The sequence below is a fragment of the Archocentrus centrarchus genome, chromosome 15 (genome assembly GCF_007364275.1).
Source record: "Archocentrus centrarchus isolate MPI-CPG fArcCen1 chromosome 15, fArcCen1, whole genome shotgun sequence".
In the NCBI taxonomy this organism is placed as follows: domain Eukaryota; kingdom Metazoa; phylum Chordata; class Actinopteri; order Cichliformes; family Cichlidae; genus Archocentrus; species Archocentrus centrarchus.
This window is the reverse complement of record NC_044360.1, coordinates 8,671,096-8,683,440: the sequence shown is the minus strand read 5'-3', so window position 1 is coordinate 8,683,440 and position 12,345 is coordinate 8,671,096. Positions and strand designations below refer to the sequence as shown.

The 12,345-nt window shown below is 39.7% G+C and overlaps 1 protein-coding gene across 1 annotated transcript in view; it reads left to right on the top strand.

Moving 5' to 3' along the window:
* The first annotated feature begins 1,855 nt into the window (after positions 1-1,855).
* Positions 1,856-12,345, top strand: part of slc8a1b (solute carrier family 8 member 1b) — a 145,808-nt gene continuing 135,318 nt past the window's right edge. Inside the window, exon 1 of the mRNA XM_030747762.1 lies at positions 1,856-2,252. The gene's annotated coding sequence lies outside the window, so the exon portion shown is untranslated. The remainder of the gene's footprint in view (positions 2,253-12,345) is intronic.

Here is a 12,345-nt window from a genome sequence, read left to right as displayed (position 1 = left end):
ACCTTTGATTTAAATTACACAAGAAATGGTTGTCTTAATTGGAGGGGAAAGCAAAATTTTAAAAAAGCAACTTAAAAGGCCAAATTGTATTATATTTTTTGACGTCAATTTGTGGCCGGAAGCAGGGGGCCTGCGGGCCGGAAGTGGCCCACGGGCCAGGAGTTTGAGACCCCTGGTTTAGAGAAACATTGTATCAGTATCAATGTATTGACTCTATTAGATCTCGGTGTTGCACAGCTCGTTGTCCCATTTCACATATTTATCTGACTTTTCACCTAAACAGCAGGAGAACAGCTTATTGGACAGTTTTACCCCTGGGATGTTGGTGGGTTTCTCATATGTTGCTCAATTCTGGTCTTTCCATAAGATTTTTATTGGATTAACAATAGAAACACCACTATGGGACTGGAATTGAGTCTTTTCTTTCACAAAACATTGCTTTCACAAAACATTACTTCTGTCATGGTAAGCTGTGTGGCAGGCAAGGTAGGACCCAAAATGCAGGACTCATGGTAAGTTCAGTAACTTACCATGGTTTATTTAGAATGTGACAGGAAATAATAATAAAACTGGTGCGGGATGGGTGCCAGAACTGAACAAAACTATGGAGCAAGATGACACACAGTGGGGTAAGACTGCCGACGATGCAACAAAGAACTGACACAGACTGAGGACTTAAATATAGACACAGGATAACGAGAGGATGGGGAACAGGTGGAGACACAGCATGGGAAATGATTATACATGCTTTTATTTTGTCACACCTTGATTATTATAATTTGTTATTCCTTTGCCTAAGCAAATAATCCCTGGATCACTTACAAACAGTCCAGAATGCTGCTGTAAGGCTTCACACCATTTCTTCTAAAAGGTCCCATGTGACACCAGTTCTGTCCTCTTCATACTGGCTCCCTATAAAGTTCACATTTTAAGATGTTTGTGACCACTTTCAGAGCTCTGCGCGACCATTCGTCCCTATAGTCATGAACTACTACATCCATTTGTAACTACTAGGTCTCTGATGTCAGCTAATGAATATTTGTTGAAAGGTCAGGTTGTGGCACAAGTTGTGGAACTCACTTCCATTGGACAATCTGTGGACACTGTGGATACCCTTAAAAAGAAGCTTAAGACCCACCTGTGTAGGCTTGCTTTTATTTAGTTTTGTCTATTTATACCATTTTAATTGCTATATCATATTTTATAATGTAAAGCACTTTGTAATTTTCTTTTTGTTCTTGAAAAGTGCTACACAAACTTTACTTATTTATAGGGAACCTCATATGAACAGCAGTGTTCTTTGTGAGCGGTTTCTCTTTGCAGCCTTGCTATTAACACTATTGCTGTTCAGTGTTCTGTACAGGACATTTTAAGGGTGGGTAAGGTGGGATGAGGGGACAAATGGAGAGGCCTGGAATAAGGGGGGGAAACTCGCAAGCCTCTGGGGGGAATTGTCAAGGAAAACTGGTTGCTATACCCACGTGACACTTAGTTCTGGTAAAAGTAATCCAATAATAACAAACCTCCTCTAAGAAAGAAAGTTAAGACATAGATGCGCATTATGATCTCTGCGTGATATGTTTATGGACTGACTTCAGCTGGACATTGATATCAACGTGTAAGCGAATACGCCAGTAACGGAGGGGGGCCGAGGGAGAGAGAAAAACATACAGTGTGTATGGACCCACACACACACACAGAGAGAGAGAGAGAGAGAGAGAGAGAGAGAGAGAGAGAGAGAGAGAGAGAGACCTGCTCACACGTTGACTCACACACACACTCACACACTCTCTCAGTCCCATACACTCTCGCTCTATTACTCGCGGTTGCACGGAGTGAGGGGGGACGGGAAAGGAAGAATGAGGAAGAAGTCTGGTGTGCTGCGCGCCTTGTCCCAACAAATGCGGGCTTGCTGATGAAGCACCTCCGGTCATCCGATCATACAGGTCACCCAGGTCGAGCTGCATGGAAACGAGGAGTAGGCAACAAAAGAAAATAGCAGCAACAAATAACCCGGCAGTGCATGGGAATCCAGACTCTTCCCTCCTTTCGTGCGTCTCGATCGGTGGATACGCCGTCTTGGCTGGCATATAAGAGCTCCCTGCGTCTCCATTACCATTCCCCACTACTGGCTTACCTCTACTACTACTACTCCTCCTCTTACTCCTTGTTCTGCTAATAATATTAGTAGAGCTATAGTGCAGCTTTTACTACTGCCTTCTCCGGAACGTGGTCACTCACGGGAATAAAAGGTAGGACACTGCAATTTTCTGGGTGTGTTTCATTAGGGATAATGATGTTAATAGCGATGAATGCGGGGGGCTTTGCATATATTTTGCGGTATTGTCTGGTAAAAGCAAGTTTTACAGAGGGAGGTGGAGTGAATGGGATGGAAAGAGGACCATTTCGTCTAATGGAGCTCCGGTTGGAGAGTGAAAGCAGCATGCGTCGGAAAGGTTTGGATGCAATGTGGAAACGGCGTTCCCTCACTCCATTCTCCTCCACCACGATTTCCACTCTGCGTCTTTTTTTCCTCTGTGATTTGGAAATTTACACAGAGAGGAGCTCTGGTTTAGAAAGCACTGAGAACAATGGGAGGTGCTTTCTTAGTAATTTTTCGCTAAAGTGAATAGACTGCATGGTGTCGGGGTGTATTTTATTTTTCTTTAAGTCTGTTCGCCTGCCCCACTTATTTACACAGGAATAATAATTACGGATGCAGAGCACGTTCAGATAACCATGCTCTAACCTTTTATTGGCAATGTGGAAGTTGGGTGACATTCATTCCCACCCAAGGCTAAATTTCCCAGCTAGATATGGTAATCCTTGTAAGAAATGAATACGCATTGAGAGCCACATTTGCGCAATTCTGCAGGTTCCCTATCCTGTGCGCCAAACAGCACAATTTCGTTGGAGCTGATGGTCTTTGTGCATCAGTGCAGAGCAGGTTTGGGGGGAAATCTGCGCATGGACCCAGTGTTTGAGTTTCAGTGGGTTTCTGAATTCGTAGTTTTTACTAACAAGTTGGATTTTTAGTCTCAAATGTAAAATACAAAAAGGGAAAATGAAATGGTAGCAGAGTTTCACATATTAGTTAACGGGAACCTGTAACGGAACTGTTCTCTCGTGCCTCATTTGTTGTGGAGTGCTTGGCAAATCAGGGAGGTATCATCAAGGCTTTCAGGCATTTAGTTTCCACCTGACATCAGTCGGCGCTTTAACGGTCATGACACAGAGAAACTGTAGCTCATCCAGTGTGAATGATATAAAATATTTATTTATGACAATGGAAAAAAAAAGTCAGCCAGTCTTTCCTGGTTTATTTACCTCCCAGGAGTGCGGGATTTAGTTATTGATGCAATACAAGAACTCGTCGTGCTGCAGTGATGTTATTCGTTGTAGGCATTAAAATGAAACTGTTTAAGATTTTCAGTAAGAGACCTATTTTCCAATAATAAAAATTGAACTTTTTCCATATCTGACAACAGATTCAGGTCGCCTCTCAGTGGGTCTGCATTGGGCTTGTTCTTAACCTGGTTGTGGGAGAATGTACTACACACGGACGTGCATGCAACCGCCACACTTTTGTATGTGACAGCTAAACCTAAGCCAGTGCCCAATGGCTGAGAGGAAGCTGAGTTTCATGGCTGGACAGTGTGTGATGTGAATGTATTAATGCAATGAGTGCACTGCAAAAATTACAAGTTCAGATTTCAGTTCTGTTATGCGTCACATGAAAAGGTGGTAATTTGTGTTTACATCGTTACAATCTATTATTGTAGGGTCTTTACCTTACAATATAACGTGCCTTGAGGTGATGTTGTGATTTGGTGCTATATAAATAAAATTGAACTGAATTAAAGGTTCAGTCTAAGACTTTTTTTCTTCTGTGGTTGTTAGGTTTTCATTTTTTTTATTAGGTTATTATTTTTTCTTTTGCTATAAAATATCGGCAAAAGGACTTTTCAATAATGACATCATTTGAAAAATATTTCCATTTACTTTTTTTGCCACACATCACAAAGTTGTTCTGCTTCTTTCTGCAAAAGGGATCCTGTTCACTATACAGTTTACAGTAAACAAGAACAAGTTAGCTAATTCTTCTGATAATGTAAAATGAAGGAGAAAATCACGAGAAAAATGCTAAAGTTTGCCACAGCTCATTATGAAGTAAATGCCCTTTTTAAAAAATTGGTTTTACAATATTTTTTGTCAAAGCACTTATGCTAAAAAGTAATACTGAGACTGCTGTTAGTTCAACAGCCAGTACGCTAGTATTTAGCCAGCCATGTGGAACCCAGAGACAGAGTTTCTTTTTTAGAAATCTGTATGCAGATTGGTGCATAGATGAGCTTTGTGACATGACGGACATGGTCAACAACAATACTTATGTAGGATGTGGTGTTTATATGATGCTCAGTTGGTAGTGAGGGACCACTACACTTTTACAACAGCACCAGCCTGAACCATTAGTAAAAGGCAGGATGGATCCATGCTTTCATACAGTTTACGCCGAATTCTGACCGTACCATTCAGATGTTACAGCAGAAACTGAGACTCATCAGACCAGGTAACACTTTTCCAATCTGTCATTCAATTTGGTGAGCCTGGGAGAATTGTAGCCTCAGTTCTTAGCTGACAGGAGAGGCACCTGGTGTGGTCTTCTGCAACTGTAACCCGTCTGCATCATAGTTTAATCTACTGTGTGTTCAGGGATGCTCTTCTGTATACCTTGGCTGTCATGATTGGTTATCGAGTTTATTGTTACCTTCCTATCAGCGTGAAGCAATATGGACATTCTTGTCTGACCTCTGACACCAAAAAGGCATTTTCACCCAGAGAACTGCTGCTCACTAGATATTTTCTGTTTTTTCAACCATTCTTTCTAAACCCTAGAGAGCCTGTCTGGCACCAGCAACCATGGCATGTTCAGAGTCATTTAAATCACCTTCCTGATAAACTTCAGTGGGTCGTCTTGATGTGCCTAAATGCACTGAGGTGCTGCTCCATGTGACTGGCTGATCAGATATTCGCTCTGATGAAAAGTGGAGCAGGTATACCTAGACTATAGACTATAAAGGCAAATGATGAATTAAACAAGTCAATGTGTTTTTAAATTTATTAATGTAAAGAAAGTCTTTGTTTCTTTACAACATCAACAACGGTTGATGTTCGTCACAGAAATGCTAGACTCCTTAACAAAGTTTCATAAAAAAAAACTGACACACTGACATATCTAATTAGTTGACATGATGAAACAGTTAAAAAAAAAAAAAAAGGTTAACTAGAAAGAAAACGCCAAGTCTGGTATTCATTTTCAACTTCAACTTTCCTATATTTATACTGCAAATGCACCCAAGGGGTGTCTGCAGGTTAAATAAAAGCAACAGACACAAAAAATAGTTGTAATCCAGCTCCTCAAGGAAATGTAACTCTTAAGCTGCTAGATGCTTCTTTATGTTCCCCAAGCTAGTCACAAACATTGTCTGTCAGTAGCTCGGTGTGTAGTGCTTTTATTAGTGCTTTTATTTTCTTGATAATATCATCCTCCCTTTGCTGAAAACCAGGTTTTTGATGGTACCTAAAGTGATCTAAAGTGGTAGACTCACATATAATAAAACAAAAACAGAGCTGGAAGTCTCTAAAATGCTCCATAAAGCTGATACAAACCTAGTGTGCAATATTTCTTTGTGTTACACAATATCATGTGACCTCATGGCTTTTGCAAGGACATTGTCAAAATTTTATATATGCTATATTGCCAAAAGCATTCACTCATCTGCCTTCACATGCATATGCATTTGAGTGACATCCCATTCTTAATCCATAGGGTTTAATATGTTGGCCCACCCTTTGCAGCTACAACAGCTTCAACTCTTCTGGAAAGGCTTTCCACAACGTTTAGGAGTCTGCTTCTGGGAATTTTTGACCATTCTTCCAGAAGCACGTTTATGAGGTCAAACACTGATGTTGGATGAGAAGGCCTGGCTCACAGTCTCTGGACAGACGTCCTGAGAGTGCTGCCTGTCTTTATAGATGTAAAGACAGGCAGCAGTATATTGTGGTTTCAGCCTGATCATTTCCACCTCTACAAGTGTAATAATGTGACAAGACTTCTTTGCTAGGGGACTGGCTGTTATAGAGATCTAGATAAAAAGGCTCAACATCACTCTAATGATGGTAAATGCAGACTATTAATCTTTAGCTGTTTGCTGGAGACTGTGTACAGTATGTGTGAGTGTGTGTGTGTGTGTGTCTAGTTTGCCCTGCGCTTACACTCACATTCAGTGGAATGTCCCTATGGTTTTATTTCATTTGTAGAGGTGAGAGTATGTTAGGTTAGCCCCCTCTTTCCTATCTTGTATTTTTCTTTCCATCTGCCTGTCTCTGATTCTCTTTATCACCAAACATCTCACTGGTTTCTAAACCCCCCCCCCCCCCTCCCCCTCCCCCCAGTCTCTTTCTTCTTATATCTCTCATGTTCCCATTTTATTTACTTTTCTACATTTCTTTGTCTCTCTTTCACTCACTGCTTTAAATATTTTATTATCGCCTCTTTTCCCGTAGCGAGGAAAATGCATCTCAGATAGGCTGAGAGCAGCACGCTGAGGCATTTCTTTATGTTCTGTAATACACAGCTTGCCTTCACTGGCATACTCATGCTCACCATTTCATTTTCTTTAAATTATTTTAGCACTATGTCGCTTGTAAAAACACGTGATTCAGTTTCAGATCAACATTTGAAGTTTATGCAGAATGTGAGGTCGAGTCTTATGCACTCCTCCGTCTTCTCTCCGTCCTCGCTGTTTCCTGTTGGTCTAATCAGCTGCCTTCTTGGCAGCTTTGGTTTTCGGGGGCAGAGAAGCAACAGTTTGCTTCACTGCAGCACATGGTTTTGGTTTTGTTAACTTTATGTATTACGTGTTTGTTTTTGCCTCTGGGGAGTAAGATGTAGTGGTCCAGTTTCTGTGTCTGTTGCCTTTTTCTGAGGCTGGGTTTTCTTCTGCTGTGTTCTTCTTGAAACGGAGCCAAAGTTTTGAGGGCATAACACTAGGGAAAACCATGACGGGATATTCTGAAACCTGATATTTCAATTAGAAAATCCAAAATAGCAGCCACTGTTCAGCCACTAAGCTGTTCAAGTGCTAACAACAGACACACTTCCTCAAGTCTGGCTCTGATACAAGCCAGGACACTATCTTTTCCTTTATCATATGGCCAGTAATGTTCCTATGCGTGGATCAAATGCAGTCTGATATTCCTACAGGATATATTTTGCAGTCATGAACAAGCCCTGAACTATAAACAGGATAGGTGATTAGCTTAAGTCATCTGAAGTGTAATCTTCTGGTAAAGTGTTAAGCAATCAAAACAGTGTAAGCCAGGTTTATCAGGGATTCCTGTTCGTGAGGATGAATTTTAAGCAAGCCAGAAGGAAGGAACAGAAACTACAGTGTCAGTGAATGAACTGTGTTTTATATCAGGAACTGTGGCGTGACCAACTGATAGTATATACATAATGTACTGCTTTATTTTAAAAAGTTTTAACTGTATTTTATGGTAAGAGCTAGGTGAAGCAAGTGCTGAAGGGAAAGGAGGAAAGCCTGGAAGTGGTGAATTTCTGAAACCAGCTGAGAGCAGCCAGTAACTGATGCACTTTGTGCAGTTTAACAGAATTCAACCTTCCTCTGTTTGTGAGAGGGCTCTGGCAGCTCCAGTGTTGTTGTAATGTCAAATTACTTATTCATCCTTTTGTTTTCTTCTGTTTGTCCTGTTTAGGGTCACAGACCCATTAAAATTGCACAGATAAAATGAATCATTTGAATAGGTAGTTACACAAGAAAAATTAAATAAAGAGCAATAATGCCAGCGGGTTTTTAAGCAAGCGAGATGCCATGTACCATCAAATATCCATTTTTTTTTCTCCTCCCAAGATTAAAGATTTTTGTTGTAGAGTCACATCTGCTGGTCAGATATGAGAATGCTATTAAAAATTTCACCTTAATCATGGCAATACATGCTAGACTGTTATTGTAAATCTCTTTTTAAAAAATATAGTAATTGTCATGCATCATATTATGTCATAATTTGAAACGGGTTCCCCCCATCAGTCTTAAACGCATCCTTCCATTCAGCAGAGGGATGTCACAATGCCAGAAATGTTAGTCGGTTCTAATACCAGTAGAAATACACTCAAATCTCAAAAAAACAAAATGATCACTCAACGTACTTAAACATAAACTTGCTTATTAAAAAGTTGGTTTAAAACACTGGCATGGTGGCAGATCATTTATTTAAGAGGTTAACATATTTTGTTGACAAGACACAGACTGAAATGTTGGGATAGTTGTCAAGTAGCCTACTAATTGTACAGTTACATTACGTGATGCATTTAATGTCAGCCAGTGCAAACATTTCAACCTGTGGATCAAAGGTGATTTCACAATGATGGTGTCAGCTGTCTCAGACAAAATGGTAATGTGCGTTTCAGGATATTGCGAGAAGGATAACATTTTGGATGTTGTTACTATGAACTGTAACATACTCAAGTTGAATTCTTTGAACAGATCTGGATGATCTTTTATGGACGATCTCTTTGCTAAAGTTAAAGTATTTCCAACCTTGATCTGAAAAACATGAAATCATTTGCATATCATCCTTTGTGAATTGATTATCATCCCTTGGTCACCTCACCTCACCTCGAATGTAAAAAGCTCACTCTGCCTTTCTAGTTGCCATCTTCTATGTGTAGTTTTCCGTGTGCTTGTGGGCTTCTGGCGCATTCCATTTGAAGCCGGAAGTCTGAATTTCCTAGTTACCTGTTGGAAATTTCAACTGGAACGCCCCCTCAAATTGGATTTCCAACTTGGCGCAATCCCACCAACCTTCACAAAGCAAATCTTGTTTTTCATGCCCTTTTGAATTTACTACTAAAAACACACTGAACTCAGGAGTTTTGTCACTCCCAGCTCCAATATTGAACTTCCAAAGTAAATATAATGCAGCATTTCTTCTTGTTCTTGTTCTTCAGCATGTAGAGATGGACTAGAACACTTGTAGCCATGTGCTGCCACCTTCAGTTCCAGAAGAAATGGCACCTTAGTACGTACGCTGCCTATCGTACCACAGAAAAACGTGTCAGTTTTCACAATTTTGATATAGAATGGTACAATAAGTATTAGTTGTAGTGACATCCCTAATTTATACATCTTTGAATGGCAGTGAAAACAATGAAACCAGTAAATCCTTAAAAATTAATGTCTGCTTCTGTGTACTCTTATTATAACTCCTATTAGATGCTGTTTGTATGAAATGACCGAAAGAAACATGGTGTATAAATTACCAGTTTTACCTACCTGTGGTGATTTTGTTAGAGCCTAACTCGTACCACATCTTATTTTAATGGCTGTCCCTCTTTAATTGGGTTTCTCTTTGACAGAAAAATGTACCAGTATTGAATTGAGCAGCATGGAATCATAGCAGTGTTGGAAGTTAGAATTCCCACTGACAGCTGGGAATGATTAGCCTTTTTGAGGTTCAGTTTGATTTCTTTTCTTATTCACATCTTTTGGTTTTTGTCCTTTTCTGACCATATCTACTGATTTCATAGACCTTATCGTCTCCAGTTGGGTAGTGAAGCTTTAGAAAACACTCTATATTGAATGAAAAAGAACTGGCTTTTGGTATTATGTTTGCCTTTTAGAGAAATAACATCTCTAAGTGAAAACAACCAAATCCCAGAGCACACTGAATTATTGATCACTTGGAAATGCAACATGAAGGCTTTTGTGACCAAGAAGCTCATATATAGGTAAGGAGCTGTGGACTCCCATTAACCAGTGTGAAAATAGTTGGTTATGACCTTGGCAAATTGAAGTTAAGTTAAATAGTCTTGTAATTTTGTTGAGTTGATTTTCTTAATGTCTGAAGACAAAGCACTCCCACCACAGCAGAGCCCACTCAGTACACATCAAGGCAGCAGTTAAACATTTGGTTCATTTAACCCAAATATTTAAATTCATCATTGGTGGATTTCACATTAAAGAGTAACAGATTTAGGCAGCAAGTATCTGTGAACACCATTAAGCAAGACACACTCAAATCCTCTCCATACTGTGTGCTTCATTATATTTTCAATGGATTGATTGCATCTTTGGGGGATTCTGTGTTGTGTGTTTAGTTTTAAATAGTGTCAGCATGGATTCTCAGTTTAACATGATAGAAAATTTAATTCATTTTGAAAATTTACATAATTTATAATGTTTACTGTAGCAGCAAGTACAGACCAACTATTGATGTGTGGCAAAATTGTGCCAAAGTGTGTAATGCTACAGTCACACTAGGGAAAACAACTTACAATCTCACTGTCGTTAAAAACGGTTGCTTTAAAGATGAGGACCGGGTCTGTTACCACTTGCAGTCAGTTTTCATTTTCAAAGTGACTTTGGTGTGCGTCAAGACAGCGATAAAACAGCAATAAGACAGAGTCATCCTATCAGTTTGTGATTGAATGGTGTCAAGTTGACAATTACATACAGTCTGTTTGTGATAATGCAGTGATTAACTAGGATAAAAAGAATCACAAGACTTCTCAGCATGTAGAGAAATTAACATTAAACAGAAATTCACATGAACTACTTACATTCAGAGTCCAGCCAGAACCTCATAGATTTGAAACAGAAATTCAGAAGCTCCTCCACAAATACTGATATAGTTGCTGCAGGACAGCACCGTAACTGTAAAATGACAAAGGTGCTTGGCAACATTGTGTTTACATGTAACTGGAATGCAACCAGTTGTCAACCAGTCCCCTCGAGTCCTCTATTGCAAAGAGGTGCATTGCAACCACGTTTGCTTGGAGACAGGTTGTCTACCAGCAGGCAAACCACTGCAGTCGGCTTGCAATGGAAAGTGGTCACCAAGAGGTTGAATTACAAGGAGTAGTCACAAGGAGGTTGGTGTCCTGTTATTACTCTAGTGTGACAGAGCCATAAGGGCGTGAACAGTTAATTTCTGCAAAGGCATTCAGAGAAGCAGCAAGGTGTAATAAGCTTGTTTAAGGAGAGTTCTGATTTGGCCATTGTTTTGGCTCTTGGTTCTGGTTCTTTAATTCAACAAATTACTGCTTCTTTCACTGCTTTATAAATAAAAACAAACATTCTAAAAAATGGTAAAACTAACTAAACTAATCTTGTCTGCAAGAAGACCACACAGTGATGCCATGTCAGGCCACACTTGTTCTGTTTCAGTGTGGTTGATGTAATTTGCACAGTCAAGTCTCTTAAGCTGTATGTGAGGAACTACAGCTAATCAGAAGAAAATTGGCTTAAAGCGGTAAGCATTAAGGCCAAGTAATAGATGAAAAAGGACTGTTTTGAACTGGGAATAACCCAAAGCTGGGGTAGCTGTGGCTTAGGAGGTAGAGCAGGTCATCTAAATGGAAGGTTGGTGGTTCGATCTCTGGCAGCCCCAGTCTGCATGCCAAAGTATCCTTGGGCAAGATACTGAACTCCGAGTTGCTCCCAATGCATTTATTTGTGTGTATTTATGTGTTTGTGTGAATGTTAGATAGAAAGTGCTTGTGTGATTGAGCGAATGAGACATGCTGTATAAAGTGCTTTGAGTGCTCATGTAGAGTAGAAAAGCGCTATATAAGAACCAGTCCGTTTACCAAATGGGCATAATAGCCACCCTTTAATGTTAATCGCATAATGAGTCCATCATCATGAGGTGATATACTGTAAGTCAAATAAGATCTAAAAATTATTGGTAAGCACCAGCTTGACAGATTTTTTGGAAGTTAAAAAAAAAAATTCTGTACTTTACTGCATGTCTTCAACCTGCCAACAGGTACACAGACATAGATGCTATTGCCAGATTTTCCATGCTCACAGATGATATGAACAGTACTAGATCTGATTTGATCCAAAAATCCATTAATTCATACACAGAAACATATACAGACAAACATGCAAAATCTGTGTGGCCACTCCTTTGTTCTGTGGAATGACATTTGTGTTTTTTTTTAAGTCCAAGAGAGGATATGCGATCTTTTCCTCGGTACAGGCTTAAAGCGGTAAGCATTAAGGCCAAGTAATAGATGAAAAAGGACTGTTTTGAACTGGGAAACTGCACTTCTTTACAGGTCATATTAACATTGCAATTCTAAGGTTATCCTTTCACTGGGAGAATTTGAATATTTCAGACAAATATTCTGTTCTTCCTTTCATTCAGGTGAAGTACTGTCTAATATTTTGCCTACTGCTCAGTCTTCCTATCTTCACATGGTTGCATACACAAGTAGACACAACATAGAAAGAAGCCAGACAAAGACTTCAAGGCCAC